The sequence below is a fragment of the Neomonachus schauinslandi genome, chromosome 8, assembly GCF_002201575.2.
Source record: "Neomonachus schauinslandi chromosome 8, ASM220157v2, whole genome shotgun sequence".
NCBI classification, from domain to species: domain Eukaryota; kingdom Metazoa; phylum Chordata; class Mammalia; order Carnivora; family Phocidae; genus Neomonachus; species Neomonachus schauinslandi.
Window position 1 is genome coordinate 82524729 of NC_058410.1, and position 5742 is coordinate 82530470.

Consider the following 5742-nt stretch of genomic DNA (forward strand, 5'->3'; position numbering starts at 1 on the left):
GATGGAAATATTAGCTCTAAAAGTAGAAGACATGCTCTAATTTTGGCTTATTTTACTACAGTTTCTCATAATTGAAATGTGTGTAGTCATTCTATTCTTTACTTTTTCCACGTAAAAAGTAGAAAAACTTTACAAAGTAGATGAGTAATAAAATTAAAATTAATGTGCTCCAGGCAAAAATTTTATTTTACTTGCGTGGAGCACTAATTTCATTTCCAAAGTTCCAAGTATTTGGAATAATTCATAATATTTCCCACTCTGATATCATTCACAAGCTCTGGGGACTAAAGAAGCCAAATATAAATTTGACAAAGAATCTTTCCTAGAACTTTAAAAACATATATTTAGTACAATAAAAAGAGACCTAGCTGGAAAAGAATGAGATCAATTTAAGAGATGTAGCATATGAGAGATTTCAGATAACCTTAAGATAATGTGACAACATATAATTTCATTTAAGAAACATGTATATGATTTCTCCTTTAATTAATCTGATATAACTAATTTTGCTCATTTGAAAAGTACATAATGGCCAGTACCCTAAGCTACATAGAAAGTGACATGTATATTATAGAAATTGCTCCTTATACAAATTTAAATAATTGAATATAGAATTTGGAACATACGCACTTGATTATGTGTGCCTTGATAACAGCCTATATACCTTTATTCTCTCCTTAATACATGGGATTAGGAGGCACATTATTTTTCTCTAGATGAAACCTCCAGAAGCAATATGCTTTAACATAATTACTATGGAATTGTAACCATTTCTGAAGGGAACTTTAAAAGATAAGTATTCTATTTCTAGTACTTTAAAGGCTAATTTTATGATCTTGGTTGAATAGATTTTCTATATTTGATTGTAATATTAAGGAATCTACATGGCTTTAGATAGGGCCATCTCTATGGTATGAACTCACCAACCTCTTCAATCATCTGCCACATCTCACAATTTTATATAAGGCAAAATGAACACTTAAGGTAGATTTGAAGGGAAAAGTAATCACAAGGAAAAGCATAAGAGAAGGGTAGAGTTGGAAAAGGAAAGAAAAAGTCCCACCCATTTTCTTGGAAAATGTTTAATGAACTATGTTATACCAACACCTGAAAGAATCCACTGCTTCAGTGAACCTCTACCTTGTCACTCTCCCTCACCACACCACTTTGATACTACTCATTAATGCATTCTATGGAGCACTTTGTCCCAGATACTATTACCGCAGGTGCCAACTATAAAGGAAACAAACCCTCATCCAAGCCTCTCTGTCACATCACCTCTCTTAGGATGTCACTCTTTGGCTGACCAAACACTATTGTTATCTAAGCATTTCTAATTTCACATGGAATACATACCCTTCTTTATTCATATCTGATTCCAACTTCTGGTCATATCCTGAATAAAAGACACAATTATAGACTTCTTATCTCCCCTTTATCATTTCAATTACAACAGCTTTAATGGAAACAAATTTTAAACTGTTCCCCTGTCACATTCACATCACCTTGAAAATCCAGAAATCCACCCAGTCCACTAAGCAGATACCTGTTGATTCATAGTAGATGGAAGGAAGAAAGGACAACAGGGTCAATGGACTACATAGTCCAAATAAAAGCCACAAGCATGAATATGAAAAGCATTTGAGCCAGGAATTTAAAGGTGGAAACACCAAATGACAATATTAGATTCAAAAACAAAATCTGAGAAATACACATAAGCCTAAAGCGGAGATCTCCAGAGCACCCTAAGATTGATTATGAAGGGCAATGGCAGCTAATTCACATCAGTTCTGCATTCCATGTGTTGTCATTCATGCAGATCATGCAGGTGTCTTTACTTAGCTAGAATTCACCATAAAGGAATTGTTTGGTATTCTGATATTATCCATCCTCCTCACATTTCTTGCTCATGAAAGTCAACTTTCTATGATTGTTATTTCTACTAGCTAATGTTCTTGCCTCACAGATTCATTGTTGGAAACTATAAGGCTAGTCTCTTCTCCTTCAGGAAATAACCCAAAAACAACTAGGAGAATGAGAAACAGAAAGCTAAGCTCCACTTTTAATAAAATTCAGAGACTTTTATAATTTCAAAACATAATATGTGAAGATGGGCTGCCAAAAGCATTAAAGGTCATACAGAGGCATGGGAAGACACCCAGAGAGGAAGTACTTAGCTAACAATCTCAAACAAAACAAAGCTATCAGAACACAGGTCTCCAGGGCCAGGAGGACAACCTGAGAGGGTATATAGTCTGTATCAAGGAGGAACAAGAAAGGTAAGGAACCAGGAATCACTCATGCACTCCATATTTTTAGGAAGTTTAGAAAAGTAAGGCAGAATGGAGTACATTATGGGCAGTGCTGTGGCTTCCAATCACAGGTGGCTGTCAAGAAATAAAAGCTAGGGGTGCCTGGGTGGCTCAGTCGGTTAAGCGTCTGCCTTCGGCTCAGGTCATGGTCCCAGGGTCCTGGGATCGAGCCCCGCATCGGGCTCCCTGCTCTGCGGGAAGCCTGCTTCTCCCTCTCCCACTCCCCCTGCTTGTGTTCCCTCTCTCGCTGTGTCTCTGTCTGTCAAATAAATAAATAAAATCTTTAAAAAAGAAAGAAAGAAAGAAAAGCTAAAAGAATTTACCCACACAACCTTGTCTCATAAGGAATTTTACTTGTAATAAAAATTTTTCTGCAAGCTTGAAAAATTCTCTTCTTTCACATAACTCACATGTAATATATAGCACAGAAAGAACTCTACTCATGAAGAAAAATTTAAAAGGAATCATTAAACAAACTTCCCCAAATTCCACCAAAAAGTGTGTGCAAGAGACAGAAAGAAAGACAGAGAGAAAGAAAGGGAGGAGGCTGGAGGAAAAATGGCAAAAAATGATCACAAGAAAAATATTTTCATGGAGCAAATAAAAGCAAATTTTAAAAACTTAACATAACTACTTCTGTAAAACAGGAACTCAAAGCAAAGATCCAAGAGTTCAAGCAAGACAGTCTTTATCAAAATCCCATGATTTTTTTTTTTCTTCGCAGAAATAGAAAAAACCATCCTAAAATTCATATGGACTCTCAAGGGGCCCTGAATAGCCAAAAACAATCTTAAAAAAAGAACAAAATTAGAGGTCTCACACTTCCTAATTTCAAAATTTACTCAAAGCTATGGCACTAGAATAAGGACAAACATATAGATAAATAGAATAGAATAGGGAGCTCAGAAATAAACCTTCACATATATGGTCAAATGATTTTCAATAAATGTGCCAAAATTGTGCAATAAGGAAAGGAGTCTTTGCAGCAAGTGGTGTTAGGGAAACTGGGTATCCACATGCAAAAGAATGAAGTTGGGCTCTTACACCATACACAAAAATTAACTCAAAATGGATCAAAGATTTCAATGTAAGGAGCTAAAACTCTCAGAAGAAAGCATAAGTGAAAAGCTTCACGACATTGTATTTAACAAGGATGTCTTAGATATGACAGTAAAAGCACAGGCAACAAAAGCAAAGTAGAGAAGATGGACTACAGCAGCATTTTAAACTTATGTGCCTCAAATGACACTATGGACAGTGTGAAAAGGCAACACATAGAATGGGAGAAAATATTTGTAAACCATATATCTGATAAGGGATCCAGAATATATGAAGAACTCCTACAACTCAACAACACAACAAAAATCCAATTAAAATGTGGTTGCTTGAATAGACATTTCTCCAAAAAAAAGACTTACAAATGGCCAATAAGCACATGAAAAGAGGTGCAATATCACTAGTCCTTAGGGAAATACAAATCAAAACCACAATGTGAAAAAACTTCACACCCATTTGGATGGCCATTATCAAAACAACAGAAAATAACAAGTGTTGTCAAGGACAGGGAGAAACTGGAAACTTTGGGCACTTTTAGTGGGAATGCAAAATGGTGAAGCCACTGTGGAAAATGATACGGCTATTTCTCAAAAATTTAAATCATTGAATTCTCATATGATCCAGCAATTCCACTTCTGGGTGTATACCAAAAAAATCAAAAGCGAGGACTCAAACAGATATTTGTATACCCATGTTCATGTTCATACGAGCATTATTCACAATAGCCAAAATGTGGAAGCAATTCAAGTGTCCACTGATGGATGAATGGATAAACAAAATGCAGTATATGCATTTGATGAGATACTATTTAGCCTTAAAAGGGAAGGAAATCCTGACACATGCTACAACATGAATGAACCTTGAAGACATTAAGTGAAATTAGCCAGTCACAAAAGGACAAACATTGATGATTCCACTCACATGAGGTACCTACAGTGGTCAAATTCACAGAGACAGAAAGTAGATTTGTGGTTAAGGGAAGAGGAAAATGGGGAGTTACTATTTAACGGGTGCAGAGTTTCTGTTTAAAAAGATGAAAAAAGGGCGCCTGGGTGGCTCAGTTGGTTAAGCGACTGCCTTCGGCTCAGGTCATGATCCTGGAGTCCCTGGATCGAGTCCCGCATCGGGCTCCCTGCTCAGCAGGGAGTCTGCTTCTCCCTCTGACCCTCCCCCCTCTCATGTGCTCTCTCTCATTCTCTCTCAAATATAAATAAATAAAATCTTTAAAAAAAAAAAAAAAAAAAGATGAAAAAAGTCCCAGAGATGGGTGGTGGCCATGATTGCCCAAAAGTGTGAATGTACTTAATGCCACTGAACTGCACACTTTAAAAATGACTGAAATGATAAATTTTATGTTTTATATACTTTGCTACAATAAAAATGTGACTATTTACAAATGATCAGAAGCTCAATAATTGAGCAAAAAGGCAGAGGAGTCCATCAATGCCAAGGGCAGAGGTACAAAAATCCTAGGGAACGGATGAGGAAAGGTGGTGACTAGAACACTGGAGAGAACTAAAAATTTCTATTTCTCATCTCTGCCACTCTCTAGCATCTGTCTTGTTATTCTCTCTCACTGAAGTCCTGGTTTATACTTCTTTTGTTTGGGAGAACATCCAACTGTCTAGAATCTCTTGGTCTCAGAGATTTGAGAAGGGACGTATCGGCCCACCTTTACACAGTCAGCTGTGAAGGCAAATACATGTTGTGTGAATTTGGCTTCTCCCAGCATAATTACTTGAATGGGAAAGGAGGGGCAGGAAGCTGGGATAAGGGATGGAAGGTTACCAAAAAAGGGAAAATCATTGTGAGCTGAGAGGGCAATTGCATGAATGTCTATTACATGTCCACATACGTATTTAGCCTTTCCCACTTTTTCAAATTCCACCCCCCCAACCCCTACTCCTACCACCACCCACTTTCTGCAAGGCTTTCCCACCCGTCAAGCTCACTGACCTACCCATTCGTACTTAAAGTAGTATGTTTGCACTGGAAATGAATTTACCTATCCCAGAACCCTTCCACCAAGTGTTCTGCCCCACTCTCTGTAACTTGAAGGAACTCATTTGGCTAATACGGCACTCTTAATACATGGTCATCCTGGGATGACCTTATCTGCATTTTCAGAGAACTTTCAGATATAATACTTTCTTTTTCTATGCCATTAACAAACATTTTAAGGCAGACACTTTTCTATGTCCTCAGATCATGCCATGTGGAAAAAGTGACACTGGCAAGTGAGTTTGGATCAGTTTTGTTTGACAAATCATTCACAAGGATAATTGTAGGGCCAAAAATTTATCAATTTAAAATTATATATCCATTATATATCATTTTTCCTGAAAATATCCACCATAGTGCTATATAAATTCCA